The 15,886-nt window shown below is 50.9% G+C and overlaps 1 protein-coding gene across 2 annotated transcripts in view; it reads left to right on the top strand.

The window, feature by feature from the left end:
* Positions 1-15,886, top strand: part of Nek6 (NIMA related kinase 6) — a 70,634-nt gene that overhangs the window by 8,157 nt on the left and 46,591 nt on the right. The window contains exon 1 of one of the 2 annotated variants that reach the window (XM_055599994.1): positions 11,607-11,625. The exons of the other annotated variant lie outside the window; for it this stretch is intronic. The gene's annotated coding sequence lies outside the window, so the exon portion shown is untranslated. Of the gene's footprint in view, positions 1-11,606; positions 11,626-15,886 lie in introns of those variants that run through there. 2 annotated transcript variants of the gene reach the window in all.

Here is a 15,886-nt window from a genome sequence, read left to right as displayed (position 1 = left end):
TAGATAGATAGATAGATAGATAGATAGATAGATAGATAGATAGATAGATAGATAGATAGATAGAAAGAATAAAAACATTCCTGGTCCCAAGCATTTCAGATAAGAGCTAGTCAACCTACGGGAGAAACCTAAGCCTAGCATGGCTTGTACCTCCTGAATTATGGGGTCTCCTTCCTGTGGCCCTACTTTGCTCAGTGTCTGTACAGGACGGATGGGGGTACGTCCCTCTCAAAGCTGCTTTTTAATTTTGTTGGAGGTGTTGGGGGTTGCACCCAGGTCTCCTGTATGCAGCATGATGGCTACACTCCCAGCCTTAAACTGTGTTTCCTGTCAAGTAGGCTCTGTTGTTTAGAGGGAGTGTCCTTTGTAAGAAGGGGAAGGAGTTAAATTCTCCGAGGGAGTTCTAGAGTTGCTGTCCCCCCAACTGGGCATGATCCCCAATTCTGCCCCAACCCAGAAATCAAGGAACCTGGCCTGAGAAGAGGAAGCAACTCTCTTGGTCATTTGACCTTGGTGGGTGTCTACATGGTGGCACCCCTGAATACCACATGGCAGCAGACAGCAGAGGTAGGGGAGCCTGCCCCAGGCACTTGGAGGGGCTGCCAGGTCCTCTGAACGGGGTTACCCCGGACCATAAGTGTGCACACACTCGCTGGCTGTGATGCAGAGTGTGTTCCATCTCTGCTTTGTTCCTCTTCTGCAGCGATCCCAGTGGCCTTTGTGTTTGCTTTCAGCGCCACCTTCCTCAGCCAGCCTGTGAAAGACTGGGGCTCTGTCCACGTCTGGGGATGGGGTGGGAACCGTGGCTCTTAGAGCTAGCCTGGTGGTGCCAACGTGGCTCTTGGTTTTCTGTGAGGAGTGATGGGCAGTGGATCCTGTGCTGCCCTACACTTAGCATCGGAAGCTCCCAGCAGGCAGGTTCACAGTGCTCTTCAGCCCAGGCTGGAGATAACCACCTGGGGAAACGCCCTTGTTCCTAGGAAATGCCTGTACCCCGAGCTGACGGCTGCCCTTTACACATTCTTTTCTGGTATCCTACATCCGTAGACAATGATCATCTGGAGGTTAGGTACAGGGCGATCCCACTTTTCTGATCTCTTAAAGGGCAGTGGTGTGTTAGAGGATTTTAGTGTTGGCTTGGAACAGGAGAGTCAGTCCTAAAAAACATTCAGCCTCTGGCATGGGAGTTTCTGGATCCTCTGATTGCTTATGGGGCAGTGTCTCTGAAATCACACACTGATGAAAATTCCTGCACATATGGCCACAGTGATGTGCTAATGTTAGCAACCGAGATACTTAATTACATAGGAAGAAAAAACCCTTTTTGTACTCACAAGGGGTTACTGGAGAGCCTGTATGTCTCAGGCCTGAGGGTCCTGCACAGTATAAATCAGCCGAGCAGATGGGGTATCATTATTGAGTATGAATTTATTATCTAATAATTATTTTTAAAATCTGGTCAAATTTTATCTGGCAATTTCTTCAAATGCCATTTATCCAGCTACATTGGCTCAACCCTGGTTTGTGCATGACCTGAAACTGGGACCTGGAAGAACAGGATTCAGATGGCTCTGAATCTTTGCTGTGTACTAGTCACTCAGGTGGTGCTGTGGGCTGTGGGCTGTGGGCTGTGGGCTGTGGGTGAATCTGCATCTCCTGGTAGGCACTGTAGAAATTGTACACTTCCTGCTGTGTGCACGTCCAGAGAGATGCAGGCATGTAGACCACCCAGTGTGTGCTCTTCCTACTGTGTGCACGTCCAGAGAGATGCAGGCATGTAGACTGCCCAGCATGCAACTGGTTTGATGAGTCCTTTGGAACCTGGCTCTCTGTTTGCTATGATCAACCAAGTCAGACACTGTTCACAGGCCACGTGATGACGTCCCCTGAGTGAACCAGAAACAATCCAGATGCCCCAGGAACCAATGTGAGAACAAGACACCCCTTCACACATCGCATCTCAGTTCAGCGTCTTGCCACCACCCAGCATTTTGAGACAGAATGTGAGATCTCGTGGTTGGCTAAATACATAAATATTTTATGTCTCGATATTCTGAAAATGAAGCCCAAATGCACAGAACTGCTGCACATCAGTGCTATGGATCATATGTTATAATAATCTGATGACATGTTGTTTAAATATTTATGGACTGATGTGACATAACAATGGGGGGAGAGGGGCGTCTGGGAGCAGAGTCATGGCAGATGCTAGAAAGGAGGGAGCATATTCTCTCCATCCTGAGCCGTGTCACGCAGTGCTGGGGTGCGGGGCAGTAGAAGTGGCTGACATTTATCCGTCAGTTGCTGCGTATTGTACCCGTCAGTGACGTCATTTTATTTCATTATCACAGTGCCCCTTGGAGGATGGGACGATTGATTATGTCCAGCCACAGATGGGAAACTGAGGCTCAGGGCAGACATGCAGCTAGTGAACAGCCAGGAACAAGCTCAAGTTGACCAGATGTTGTACTCTAAGCTCTTGCACTGTACCATTCTTTTATGTGGGTGATGAGTCACATCAGAAAGACTCCGAGCCTGCCCCCATCCACTGCCCTGGAGGACCCCTTGCTGAATGCTTGTTGGAGTTTCCAAGTCACCGGAAGGGAAGGCTATGTCTGTAAAGTGACAGGCAAGGCTTAAAACCATGAGCATCCAGTCAAGGGTAGTCTGCCACAGTTGGGCATGTGTGCCTAGTACACATCCTCCTGTGCTGGAGTTGGCTTTGTTTGTTCGTTTGTGCTTGTTTTTGTTTTGTTTTGTTTTGAGGAAGGCTTTCTCTGTGTGGTCCTGGCTGTCCTGGAACTCACTCCATAGACCAGGCTGGTCTCGAACTTACAGAGATCCGCCTGCCTCTGCCTTCCATGTAATAGGTTTATAGATGTGTGCCACCACTGCCCAGCACTAGAGCTTACTTTTTTGCATTTCTCTTCATCCTTGGTTCTGCAGTTATTCTAGAACTGGGGGCACAAAAGCCTGGGGTTGGAAACCTTGAGCTAAAGCTATAAACCAACCCCAGGCCTTTATGCCCCCAGCAGGCAGCCCATTGGCTCCTGGAAGGGAGCAGATTCTAGGGCGAAGCTTCAGCCATCCCTACCCACAGAAGAAGGAGTGGGTAGTTGGTTTGGACAAGGCTGGTGCAAGTCACATCTTCCCACGTTCCCCACAGCAGCTCCTGGGCCATTACTTCCTCCCAGGGGGCCCGAGGTTTTTCTTTGTTTGTTTGTTTGTTTGTGAAGCCAGGGGTGATGAGTTTAAGTTTTTGTATTTGGCCCCGGAGTTTATGCCAGGTAGGGGGAGGGACCGTAGCTTGCTACACCTTCAAGCAGTGTGAAGCAGCAATCAAATGACCAAGTTGCTGACCGACTTGCTTGGGAAGAGCACCACTAGACTAGAGCTTGGTGGTATCTGTCATGCCCAAGTTGCCTTGGGGCATGTAGGTCAGTTGCCCCCCCTTCCCGTCTCCTTCCTCTCATTTAGTCATTTGTTTATCTGAATGAGTGGTGCCCTATTCCACTGTTCAAAGACACTGTCATGAGTCACGGGGACAAAGTCCCTGCTTTCAAAGAGCTTGTGTTAAGGAGCTACATTTCTGCCCCAGGGGCTCTGGGGAAGTCCTGAGAGAAAAATGCCCAAGGGAAAGGCTGGCCCTGTTTGGGACTGGTGGGATTCCCCAGCCTGTGGGGTTGGAGTACCCTCAGGCCTTTCTTCCCTGAAGTGTGGCAGGGGAGTGTGGGAATTTTTCTTACCCTCTGCCCAGACTCATGATTGCTTATCTAAGGGCCACTGGCCCTGGGCTGAGCTGGCTCTGTAGTCACACTGAATCCCAGTTGTGACTTGATGAAGCAGGTTCCATTAGTTCCAATTTACAGACAAGAGTGGGAGGCTAAGTATGGCTGGGTCCTTTGCCCAGTGCCACACATTAGGGCCTCAGCTGCGTCAGGATCTGAACCCAGGCCTTGGGCTTCAAACCATCCCTCTAACCTCTTCACACTTGTGCCCGTGGGTGGCTTCATTAGTCTGGGTAACACAGGAGCCAGAGCTGCCTCCCAGGGCAGTGGGTGCCGAGGGAATGTGTGGTCAGGAAGAATAGGAGCAAGCTACTGATGCTGAGAAGTGAATGTTCCTGCATGAGCCAGGATTGCATTAGCTCCTTGTTGCAAGGTTGTTGGGAGGCTGGCATGAGGAGGTTGAGGCCCAGAGAGGCTGCTGAGGTCACACAGCCTCCATGCCCGACTCCACGCCTCCTCGCTGGTTCCATCACACAGCATCTCTGTGCCAGCTTCGGCTTTTACCTTCAACTTCCGTTTGGAACCGAACTGTGACAGACACCTCAGTGGCTAGTCCCCAGACTGGGAGGGTGGGTGTGTGGCTCAAGCTCTTTGCCTAATTGTGGGAAAGGACACCTATGCCACTGCAAAAAAACACCTTAGAAATGCTGCCGATTGCTGGGGCAGGAGATGAATGGCAGCATTCTGCATGTGTGTTTGTGATGACAAGGGGGCTGTGTCAGATCTCTCCTGGGACTGTCAGCCAGGGTACACCAGGGGCTTTATGGCATCTGGAACAGACAAGGCCTTTTAGAAGATGTCTCCAGAGCTGTCCCATCCCACCGACGGCAAACAGGCCTAAAACAGCCGAGGAAGTTGGGTTGGGTATTCACAAAGCGGGGAGCTGGCATTTAGACACACTTATTTAAAGCAGGAGTCAGGGAGACGAAAGACCGAGCGGCTTGTCGCCTTGCTGCAGCCGGGGAGCTGAGTCTTCAGGGTTTTCTTACCATTTACAGGGCTTTTTTTTTGTTGTTGTTGTATATTTGTAAAATGAGGCTTCTGCTGGCAAAAGCAGGTTTTAGCGTGTGCAGTGGCGCTTTCAAGACCTAATAAGGCCCCAAAGGAGGGTGAGTTTCAGCCACACACTCCTCCCCCAGCCCTCTGTTCCATCTTGCCTCGTACACTGTGGGCACAGGGTACCATTCATCTTGCTTCCCATTAACAGAATTACTGCCATCACTTCTCCAGGACAAGATGGGCCCTTTGGAACTGCCTTGGGGACAGAGGCAGGGTTGGTCGCCAAGCAGTTTTGCTTAGAGGGGGAGTGAAAGAGAAGAAGAGAGCATGCACGGACAGAACTCCCACACATTGTGGACTGCCTGGGTGATGAGGATTTCGGGCTTTAGAGATGGGCCGTTGGGTCCTGTCCCAGAGGCTGTGACAGGTCATGCAGTGGCTTGAGTGGGACACAGATATGACCCTGCTGAGTGCAGAGGGAGGGGAGGAGGGCACCCAGCACTTACGAGGTGCTCCTGCATCCCTCACATGGTCCTGGCCACTTTGCATAGGTCTTGGGGTGTGGGAATCTTTGTACCCATTTTCCAGTGAGAAGCGAGGCCCAGAGTTACATAGGTCTTGAGTGGATGTTCTGGGACTTGAACCTCCCTAATGATTTTTCCATCTAGGGATACCTTTCCTGGAGGCTTCAGAAAGCAGCCGAGTGAGACCTCACCACATGACTGACGTTACCAACCTGCCCCGTCTCACCTTGTTTCCTTGTGCAGCTGACATTTGGGGCTCACTGTTGTCCCTGTGTTGACTCAGGCCATAGTAAACGCCTACAGTCTGTTTGAAGATCTGAGGGGATTTCAGGGTGTGAGTCCCTGAGAGTGAAGGAGGGAATTGAGAGTTCTACCTGCATCCTGTGGACCCATTTGCTACACAAATGGCAATGATTGTCATACCTAATGCCAGCTCAGATTGATTAAGGCTGCCTGGTACGCTCAGCTGAAGTGGCTTTGGAGACTGGGATTGGTTAGTAATGTCTGCTGTGCTCACCAAAAAGAAGAGAGAGCCTTACACTTAAACTGAGCTCTGACCTTAGGGGTACCATTGTTCTTGGTCATGCCGTGTGACAACACACAATTAACTTCAGGAGAGGGAGGATGACCTAAGCACACAGTGAGAAATCTATGGGTTCCAGAAGGAAGGATGGACTGAGAGAGCCATTAAGTGGAATTCTTCTACAGTAAATGTTTGTCAAAGCATTTTTAAACTTCTCGGGATAAGGTTTGAGTGCCTACACGTTTAAACGGGGTCTATCTCCTGTGTGCTGCACTTATTTCCTGAGTGCCTCTGAATAAATAACTTTAGCTCTGAGTCTCGGTCTCCTCATTGTTTAAGTGAAGCCCTTTCTCCACTCAGAGGACCCGGATGAGTGGTGACTCAGGAGATGGAGGACGTGGAGCTCAGATCCCTCAGGGACAAACTGGTATTCAGATTCAGGCCCCGCCCCATCACCTGCCTGGCCCCGCCCCCATGGTCCTGCCCTGTGCTCTAGGCCCCTGAGCTGGTTTTGCATCTCAGGTGCTGCTTGTTTCCTGATTCCAGGATTTGGCTTAGGCAGTACTGTTCTGAGCTGGACTGAGCAGGACTGAGTCCTGCACCCTTCCCCCTTTTGTGTAGCCCCAACCTCCAAGGCCCAACGATGTTTTTCTTTTTCTTTCTTTCTTTTTTTTAGTTTGTTTTTTCCTTTTGAACTAGGCCTCTTCTAGGGTTAGGACAAGCCCACTTCCTGTGTGATCTGGCTGTAGCCTGGTGCAGCCTTCCATGACAGTCCCCAGGGGAAGTAGTGGTGCATCCCAGGCCTAATTTCCAGAGGAGCAACCAAGCCTGGAGCTCTTGCCTCCAACTCTGGAGTGCCACTACTGTGCCTGGATTTACAGGGGGTTCTGTTTGTCTGTTTTTGAGATAGGGTCTCACTGTGTAGCTCTGACTGACCTGGAACTCGCTTTGTAGACCATGCTGGACTTGAACTCACAGATCTGCTGCAAGGGAATTCTTAGAGGATAGAATTGAATGCTATGTGAGAGTGATGGGCCGTTGGAAGGGTTGGAGCCAGGGCATGGTTCTGTGGTAACTGGGGGCAGGGCACTGCAGATGTTAGGGTGGAAGGGACAGGTAGATGACAGAGCTGGCCTGGAGTGAGGGGTGACTCGGGAAGCCTGTGAGCCCTGAGTGGGACTATAAATCAGAACCCAGGCTTCCCTGCAGTTTGTCCACCCCAGGTCTAAGGAGAGCTTTCGGCCTGGGCTTGGGGCCAGTGAAGGAGGGCATTGCACTCTCAATTCATGACTCCTTGTCTGTGGATTTGGGTGAGCCAGGTGCCCGTGGGAGTCACGGGGAGAAGGAAATGGAAATTACAGAGTGATACAAAGCCCTATGGCAAGTTGAAGGGGCTGTGAATCCTCAGTGATACTGTGAGCCCCATTGTATGTCCTGTGGGTGGGGGGCACTCCACCTGACCCTCACTCCACAGATGCCAGTTCTCGTAACTGTATGCTATTTGCGTGTAAATATTAGCTGTGTTTAAACCACATTAGCTCCCCTCACTGTTGTTACTGGCTCTCTATCAGCACACTGGCCAGGGCTTTACATATACTGTTAGTTGGTTCTCGTCTCCAACAGCTTATTATTAAGGTCTGTGCTTTCAGGGGTGGGGGTGGGGTGATACGGTTTTGCTGTGTTGTTCACACTGGTCTGGTACCCACTCTGTGCCCTGGCTGACCTTGAATTCACAATAGTCTGTTGAGTGGTGTTTGGGCATGGGGTGGTAGCCTGTGTATGGAGGTTGGCAGACAGCTTGAGGAATCAATCCGTGCTCCCTTCTAACCATGCCACCTGGAGCAATTTACCTAAAGCCACACAGAAAGGACGTAAGCCCTCAGCTGTCTCCTCTGGAAGCCCCTGAGCCTCTGCCTTCCAGAATCAGTAGCTTTAAGCAGGTGAAACTTTGTGGAAAGACAGCTGGGGGCACCTGAGATGGTGCCATATAGGTAAGAGGCCTTAGGTGTTGAGCCCAAGAATAACCACTTTATCTGGAAGCCTTAACAGTCCTCAAGGGAGAGATGTGAGCAGCGTGGGGGTCATGGCCTAGCCACAGTGCATAAAACCATTGTCTCAAAGCCTGTTCGTGCCTGAGGCTGCTCTCACCCTCCAGGAGATGCCGCTCCTCTGGGTGCTGGGTGGGAGGCCCCTCAACTCAGCACCCTTGGTCTCACTCATAGCTTTCCTGTGAAAAACAAGGCCCACTGCAACTTGCTGGGGACCATGTGAAAATAAACTGATAAAATATGTAAAGCTCACTGTGAAGGGGAAGAAGTGCCATGGATGTGTTATTTTCCCTAAATCCGGATTTCTGCCTCTTAACCACCACCCCCATCAGAGAAACTGTTTTGATTCCCAGGGATGAAAGAAGCCAGAGCTAATGGAGAGTGCGTCAGCCAAGGCCTGGCTGTGCAAGCCGCCTGCCACTGATGCGTTTAATTTTCCTGCTTTCCCAACTATAACACCAATCTGCATCTAGATGGCTGTACCTCCCAGGAAGCGCACCATGTGGTCGTGGAGACTGAGTCTCAGCCTTTTACATTTATTTTATTTACTGTTTCTCTCTAGAAGAGTCTGAGGTCATGCTCTCAGAGCGGAGTCTGCGGCTTAGTACCTGCATGTGCTGGGACTGGGCTAGAGTTATCTCTACCCACCCCACCCCCACTGGTCTGGGGTGTCTTCGAATGCCAGGAGCTCACAGGGTCACTTTGGATATGTGGCAGTGTGGTGGGATAGGTGATAGCCCATTAGGAGAGTCCTGCTGGTGAGAGGCACAGGCAGTGAGAGCAATGCATTCTTTTTCTCTCTCTCTCTCTCTCCCTCCCTCCTTTCCTTCCTTCCTTTCTTTTTTAAAGATTTATTTATTATGTATACAATGTTCTGTCTGCATGTATACCTGCACGCCAGAAGAGGGCACTAGATCTTATTATAGATGGTTATGAGCCACCAGGTGGTTGCTGGGAATTGAACTGAACACCTCTGGAAAGAGCAGCCATTGCTCTTAACCTCTGAGCCATCTCTCTAGCCCCTATGCGTGCTTTTCTATGCACTGCTACTGCAGAGGCTGGAACTCTCTGGTGGGCTAGCCTAGGGCATGTTGTCAGAAGAACAGCTTTCCTGCCAAGAAAGAGGAGTCTTCTGAAATTAGCTTGAACTGGGCTCTCTCCCTGAGTCTCCTGGGATACACGGGACTAGTTGGACCCCAAAGTAGTCCACCCTACCATCTTGCTCTAGGGGGCCTGCTCCCATGTTGTGTCTCTTTATGTCCTGAGTTGTTTGCAGTGTAATCTGTTTAACTGTCCCAGGGACCCCGTGAGGCCAGATTTCCCCACCTGGCTCAGTCGCCGTCCTCATCTCCTGCTGCTTGTCTGAATGACGATGTCTGTTGGCCTCCATGTCTGTCTCCCTCTGGGAAAGCAGTTCTCTCCATTTCATCTGTTCTGTGTCCCTAGACCGTCAGGCATGATGCTTTCAAGAAATGCATAAGAGGTGGTAGAATGAGTTAAATATTGTCTCAAAAAGAACACTGAGCCCTCTTGGAGGACAGTGGTTTCCCAGCCACATCTTCAGGGTCCAGTGGGAGCCCTTGCCTATCTGGCCTCAGCTGCCCCCTCCCTCTCTCTACCCGAGTTTGAGCTTGGAATTCTGGGTGTGCCTGCATGGGTCCCCACACTTTTACACTGCCCAGAGAAACTTTCAGTCCACACTTGTGGCTTGATTCTGCTCTCAAGAAGTGTGTCCTGTGACTGCTCCAGGAATCTGGGCATTTAGCCCAGAAAAGAGCGTGTTTCCTGGCTTCCTGAGAAGGAGGCCCACCCTGCCCCTCTTGGGGCACAGAGGACAGAGAGAGGGTAGATGGGTTTGCGTGCCCTGGGAGGCACTGCCGAGCCAGACTTTATCATCTGAGGCCACCTGCTGCCCTGTGCTCATTGGCCCCAGCTGGGGAGTATGTCCTGGTGTGGGAGCGTCCTAGGAAAGGAACACGTCTTCCTTTGCTCTATGTGGTTACTGCATGGCAGACGTGGGTGTGATGTTCTCAAAGCACAGGGTGACCCTTGTCCGTTGGGTCATCAGGCCATTAGAGCCACATGTTTTGAGAGCTCCTCCCTGAGTGCGAGGCATATGGTCCCACGCTCTGCAGGGGCCAGGCTTAGGTTTATGAGGTAAGTTTGAATGGAGCTGGAGATTCTGGGCCCTCACATCTGCACATTGTGAGATTTCACAGTTTGCTTCTCTTCACTAGAAGAGGCAACCAATGCTTTTTCTAATTATTTTCTTTCTCCCCGTGACCCGGGGACTGTCTCCTTTCTGGAGCTGGGACATTGCCTACCGGCAGAGGTCCTTTTCTGGAATTCTCACAGGTTCCAACAGGGAGCACACACACCTTTGTTTTCTCATAGGAGAGCTTGAGGAGGCCTCGCCCCCCCCACCCCCCCAGCCAGGGCTGAAGGGAATCTGTGGCACAGGGGCTTAGTTCCTTACACCCTGAATCCAGAGCGAGGCCAAACCTGGAACTGTGGGATATGTGCACCCGGCCCCAGTGAAATGAGAGAACAGAAGGACAAGCCTGGCATTAGCGACTTTCTGATGTCAACTGTCCTTTTTACCGAAGAATGGTGATAATGGATGGAAATTTTATTTTAGATGCTGGAAAACGTTGGCAGCTTTCAAATATGTCTGTCTTCAAATTCGGGAGGAAGCATTACAGACCTTTGAAATCTCCGGGAGCCAGTGCCCCCGCCTTGTGGCAAGCCATGTCTGCCCCCGGGTTCCTAAGGCTGTCTTAACAAGTAGCTCAGACTAAGCGCAACACTGTAGTCTCATGCTCACTGTTGCAGAGGCCCGCTGTCTGGAACCAAGGTTCTGGGGGTGCTTTTCTCTCAAAGGAGAGTTGCCCAGAAGGTGAACGCTATCAACCCTGGTATTCTTGAGCTATGGTGTAGCTCATGACCCATCATGGTCTGCCTGTCTTGTTATGTAGTCTTGTCTGTCTGTCTCCCTGTCTGTGTGTGTGTCTGTCTGCATTCACATTTTCTTCATAGAAAGACCCATTATTGCGTTGCCTCAGTTTATCCCAATTACAGTTGCAAAAGGCCTATGAGTATGTCTCAATTTACAATCCAGATAAGACGGTTATAAATTGAAATGTCACCAGGTGGTGGCGGCAGCAGCAATGCACGCCTTTAATCCCACAGCTCCTGAGGCAGAGACAGGCAGATCTCTGTGAATTTGAAGCCAGCCTGCTGTGCAGAGAGAATTCCAGGACCTCTAGGGCAAACAGAGAAAACCTGTCTCAAAAACCCAAAAAAATTTAAAAAATGAAATGCCTTAATTCAGAATGGCACTGAATCCATCTAGCCTTCTGGTGCTTTTCCACACAGCGCCCTATAGATGGATGGTGCTTCACCTCATGATTGTGGGATTGATGGGCTACAGCTCTCTTTACCCTAAAAACCTCAGACTGTGTATGGCTAGTTTGGGACTAGATTGAAATTAAAAATCAAAAGTTAGATTTCTGCAGACTGCTTATCCATTTTGCACTATTCATTACAAAGTCAAAAAGTTGTAAATTTGAACTATGGTGAAGTAAGACTGCTTGTTCTTCCAAAGTCACAGGCATTCTCAGGTTCTAGGTACGTAAGACATGTGAGGAAATACCATTCTGCAAGTTCAGGGGACGTCTGGAATGAGAGGGATCTCCAGAGCCTGCTGCATTCCTGTGGAAGAGACAAGCATATAAGGACCCAAGGTGAGGAAGAGGGGAAGATAGACTAGCCTCAGACTGCCCAGGAAGGACACTCTCTCTACTCCCGCCTATGGAGTGGACCTGGCTATTCAGGAGGGCAGGGTCCTAACTCCAGAGCCTGTTCATCATGTGCCTATTCGAGGTACCCAGACCACATCTGGCAGGAGCACAACCTCCTGGATGGTTTGTCTGTAACGGGTCATTATTTTAGTCCTTTGGCGGCATCAGCTGGGGTATTTGCAGACCCAGAGCTTCTCAAACCTTAGCATCAGTCCTACCTTGGCTCCTCGGGAGGAGGAATTCCTGTCTGGGGAGTGACAGGGCCCCACATTCTGTTCCATTGCCAGCACTGACAGCCAGCAAGGCCTCCCCTCCTGTGGGTAAAGGAAGGAAGGGAACCTGGCTCAATTTGTTCATCGGGGATCCTTATCTCTTTTGGCAAAGGCTCTGTGGTCAGGCAGTTCCGGGTGTCCCAGCAATGACACCTCGCTGAGAAAGCTTGAGCAAGCACACACATCGAGTATGCAGACTAAGCTCCACCTCTCCTCCCCTGTGAAGTAGGGAGTAACATTCCAGTCGTGCCCACGTCAGGAAGAGAGACAACTAGGTAAGCTTGAGGGTGTGAATCCTTCCTGTGCCCAGTACAGGGCCCAGGCCTGGCATGCAACAGGTGGCTTCTAAGTCTTGCCAAATAGAAACTTGATACTGTCAGCCTGCCCGCTGCTAGGTCTCCCCAAAAGAATTCCCAGAGGAGTTTCTTTTCTGTTGTTCCACACACGAGTAGAGGTAGAATGAGGGTGTGTAGCCATGAGCACAGTAATTCAGGCTTTGGTACTCAAATGACCCGTTGGCATATACTAACACTTGGCACTGGGTAACAGAGCACTGGAAAGAGAGTCTGCAGAGTTCCTCTTTGCCCCTCACACAGCTGGCTGTGTATAGGTAGACACAGGGCCTTGTGGATCTGACTTGCTGAGTCAGATTCTCTGGGTTGCAGACCCAGCTCCACCGCTATTACCGATGGCTTCTGTCCCCATCACGCAGCTGGGTCTTCCTAGCGCCTGGGACTTGCACATGCTGTGCCATCTGCTTTGAATACCACCCTGCCCTTCACTCACAGCTACTTCCTGTTCCTGCATAGCCCCAGGGCCCTTTCTGGGGTCTCCAGTGAGACCGAGGCCTTGCGTGAATAGATGGAGGGTTGTCTTGGCTCCTAGGAGGAGGATGAAATGGTAGTGCCTGCGGGTGGTCTTTCTTAATGCTTATCCCGTGTCAATAAGACCATGGATAGAGCCAGGGGAGTTTCCTGGTGCCCAGAATTCACAGAATTCACTCTGTAGGTTCCAGTGTCTGAGGAACAGGACCCAGGGGGCTCGCAGGTAATCCTTCCGGCTGCCCTTGAGCCTGCCTGAGTGGCTGTCCAGATCATACCCACTCCAGTGCTCATTTCTAGAGGATTCCAGATACCTGTGAAGGGAGCATGTATGTACCAGAGCCCAAGACCACCTACATACTAACTCCCAGAACTTTCCCTGCATTTCCATTTCTGATGAGGGCACCTCTTAATTTCACAGGCAGAAGATTCTGGTCACACTCTATGTGGGGGAAGTGGGGTGTGTATATGTGTGTTTGCTGTGGGCACAGCATTGTGATACAGTCAGAGGAGGACACTGGCTGTCTTACTCTGTCATTTTCTGCCTTACTCCTTTAAAATTGTCCTTTTCTGAACTTGGACCTAGGCAGGCAGCAAGTTCATACACATGATCCTTCTGTCTTTGCACCCCACTGCGCTGGGGTGGCCACTGCGTGGCCACTCCCATCTTTTTTTATGTGAATGCTGGGGTTAGAACTCAGATTTTCATGTTAGTGCAGCAGGCCTTCTGAGCCAGCTCCGTAACTCACCCTGGATTTTAGACCTTTCCTTTGCTCTCTCCCAGCTCTCTGACTTTGTACCCCAGTCTCTTTCCTTGTCGGGACAGTAGTGCTAGCCTCATGGGGTGAGTTGATGCGTCTGCATTCATGCCTGTATGTGGCGTGGGGAAGGGAACAACATGTGACTTGGTGGCAGTTTCTTCTTAGCATGAGATTTCCTTACTCAAGAGTCGGGAAGAAACCAAATTGGCTGTTTGTTTAAGGCAAAAAATGTTGGAAGAATTTTGTTTGGGAAGACAGGCTTGGGTTTTAGGTCAGAACCATGCTCCCTCTGGAATTGCATAGTTGAATGTCCAGACATATTTTAAAAGCTTGGTGACCACCCAAGTCTTTGAGCCTTCCACGTGGATGCTCCAAGGTCACACTCTTCCGGAATCCCTCACATAGCGGGTCTGCTGTCGCATCAGGAGTGGCACGTCCACAGAGCAGCTATGTCTGACTATGAATAGATGGGTTTTTTTCCCCCTCTCTTTCTTGGACACATGAATGGCAATCTCCCTCCTGCAGTCTCCGAGGCTGACCTGTGTGTAAAACTCCAAAACGGACATCACAGTAAGGGCATCCATTCCTGTTTGCATGGGCACCTCTCAGCAAGGCTCAAAGAGACAGGTCGGTTGCTGCTGTGACTCAGGGGGCCTCCTGAGGGGCTCCTGGCACCTGCTCTATAAAGGCTGCTAAGTGTACTGAAGAAATCGGACTTCACCAAAAAGCAGCAGTAGCTGAAACTGTCTTCAAACTGCAGCTGCTGCCTAATCGGGGCCTTTTAGTCACTGTTCTCTTAGAACAGGAAGACTGCTCGGGACCACCCAGCACCTGCTACAGGTGGTCAGGTCACCTGGCTTCCACCTAGCTCAGTAGCCTGCCTCTGTGCTTTAGTTGTCTCCCTTTGCAGAATGGAGATAGTGTCATCCCTGTCTCACGGAGCCGCTGAGGGGACTTAGTTATCGATCAAGCACACTGAATTGTGCTTGGTACGGTGTCAGTAAGTGAGGCCCCAAGAAAGCCAGGGCCTCATGGAAGGTCATGTCACTAGCCTGTGGGGCAGCTAGGCCTTCAGCACGTGATGCGTTGTCTTGTGGACACATCCCCTCCTTCCTGCTCAGTCAGACTTTCTCAACTGTCTTCTGCAGAGGAAGTCGCATGACCCTCAGCCACAGGAATCTAGCATCGTGTCTGGAGTCTCCTTGGCTGGCTGGGGCCTCACTGCCTGCTCTTCAGCTGCTGTTTTTCCATCTCTTTCTTACACAGCTTTGGAGGGTCTCTTCTGTCCTTGAAAATAGAAAAATTAACCTTTTGCCCAAGGAGTCTGAAGAGTTGGTGTGTGTCCCTGCTGTTTGCCCCTGAAACAGGCCCCCATCTCCCTGTTCCCCTCCCCCGCCCCGCTCTCTGTTGTCTCCTCTGTTCTCCGACCTGCTCACCTATGATTGCTACAGAAGTAGGCCAGCCATGTGATGCTACCCCAGACACAGGTGGCTGTGGATGGTCAGGGTAATTGCTAATTAAATAAAGGCTGATGACGCATCCTTCTAGGAAATGAGGCACACCCCTAGCAAGGCCACCCGCTTCCTCTGTCTTGCCGCCTCAAAGGTTATCTGAGTCATCAACACACTGCACTTTCCCCGTCTTCCAGTACGCTGAAGTGCACAGCCACCACTCTGAGCGGAGGCTCATGGCTGGGCTGTCCCCTCTGTGGGCCACCAGGGTATCAGGACTGAGTTGCTTCCTTGTTTCTACTGGGCACCCAACCACAAGCTCTGGCAATTCCTGCCCAGGGTGTGAGTGTCACTTTTATGGGGATTGTGTGGTGGGGGTGAGGAGAATGCCAGCCACAGACTTCCCAAGCTGTAGTCTCCACATGTGTGAAACATGTAGATGGAGAACCCAGCAACAGTGTTTGGTTCAATCCCCCCTGTTCAATCCCACCATGTTCAATCCCCCCTTCACTACTCGAGAGACTATGGGTGTCACCTGGGATCACACCAGGCCACAACAGGTATTGACATACTGCTTGTGGAGGTCTGAGAGAGACTTGGCCAGGCCAAGAGGCCTACAGGGGACCATTTATATTATATCAGAGGCACTGAGAGTTTAGCCCTTCCACCTGGGCCCCGAACCCCAAGGAGAAAGATGTGGGGCCAGGGAGCCAGGAGCCCAGTCTCCTGCCTGTCCTCTTCTCGGGTGGCCCAGCAGCAGTAGGGAACCACCTGCTTAGCTAGGCAGGACCCACAGCACGCCAGTGGGGCCAAGCCACTTTGATACCTAATCAGAGACCTGTTGTGCATCTCAGTTCCCCGTAGCTTCCTTTTTTCATATCAGAGATGGTTTCCATTCT

This window comes from Psammomys obesus, unplaced genomic scaffold, assembly GCF_907164565.1.
Source record: "Psammomys obesus unplaced genomic scaffold, mPsaObe1.curated_primary_1811, whole genome shotgun sequence".
NCBI lineage: Eukaryota > Metazoa > Chordata > Mammalia > Rodentia > Muridae > Psammomys > Psammomys obesus.
The sequence above is the reverse complement of the archived record's forward strand: the minus strand, read 5'-3'. Positions and strand labels throughout refer to the sequence as shown.